The 1,023-nt window shown below is 40.2% G+C and overlaps 1 non-coding gene across 1 annotated transcript; it reads left to right on the forward strand.

Annotated features, from left to right (window-relative positions):
- The first annotated feature begins 598 nt into the window (after positions 1-598).
- On the forward strand, positions 599-710 carry LOC129010967 (U6 spliceosomal RNA). The gene has a single exon (XR_008493118.1). It is a non-coding gene; the product is annotated as a U6 spliceosomal RNA (small nuclear RNA).
- The last annotated feature ends 313 nt before the right edge of the window (positions 711-1,023 follow it).

Genomic DNA, 1,023 nt, shown 5'->3' on the forward strand with positions numbered 1-1,023 from the left:
ACCTCAACCTCCCAAGTAGTTGGGACTACAGGCATGTGCCACCACACCTGTCTAATTTTTGTGTTTTTTGTAGAGATGGGGTTTCACCATGTTGCCCAGGCTGTTCTTGGAACTCTTGAGTTCAAGCAATCTGTCCACCTCAGCCTCCCAAATTTCTGGGATTACAGGCACGAGCCATGGTTCCTGGCCTTTAAACCTTTTATTATGGAACATTTCACATGTGAAAATAGAAAGAATAACGTAACAAAGCCATATGTACCTATTGCCCAGCTTCAATAATTATTTACACTCTGCCATTCTTTTTTTATGAATCTTCCCTCACCCCCTAAATTCTCACATTTTTTCTTTTATCATGGAGTATTTTAAAACAAATCCCAGTCATCAAATTTCTCTACCTGTAAATATTTCAGTATGCTTTCCTAATGCCTAAGAACTTGAAAAAAGAAACATAACAATAACATTGTCATGCCTCCAAAGAATAATATTTAATATCCAGTCCAAGTTTAACTTTTCTTGATTGTCTCAAGAGTATTTTTATGGCTGTTCAAATAAAAATTCAAACACAGTGCAGACATATTTTACATATTCTCTTAAGTCTGTTTTTTGCTCACGTCAGCAACACATATACCAAAATTGGAACGATACAGAGAAGATTAGCATGGCCCCTGCTCAAGGATGACATGCAAATTCGTGAAGCATTCCAAAATTAATTAATTAATTAATTAAGATTAAAAAATTTTTTTTTTTAGTCTGGGCGCGGTGGCTTACGCCTGTAATCCCAGCACTTTGGGAGGCCGAGGTGGACAGATCACAAGGTCAGGAGATTGAGACCATCCTGGTTCACACGGTGAAACCCCATCTCTACTAAAAAAAAAAAAAGTACAAAAAATTAGCTGGGTGTGGCAGCATGCACCTGAAGTCCCAGCTACTCGGGAGGCTGAGGCAGGAGAATAGCGTGAACCCGGGAGGCGGAGCATGTAGTGAGCTGAGATCGCACCACTGCACACCAGACTGGGCGACAGA

Source organism: Pongo pygmaeus, chromosome 10 (genome assembly GCF_028885625.2).
Source record: "Pongo pygmaeus isolate AG05252 chromosome 10, NHGRI_mPonPyg2-v2.0_pri, whole genome shotgun sequence".
NCBI classification, from domain to species: Eukaryota; Metazoa; Chordata; class Mammalia; order Primates; family Hominidae; genus Pongo; species Pongo pygmaeus.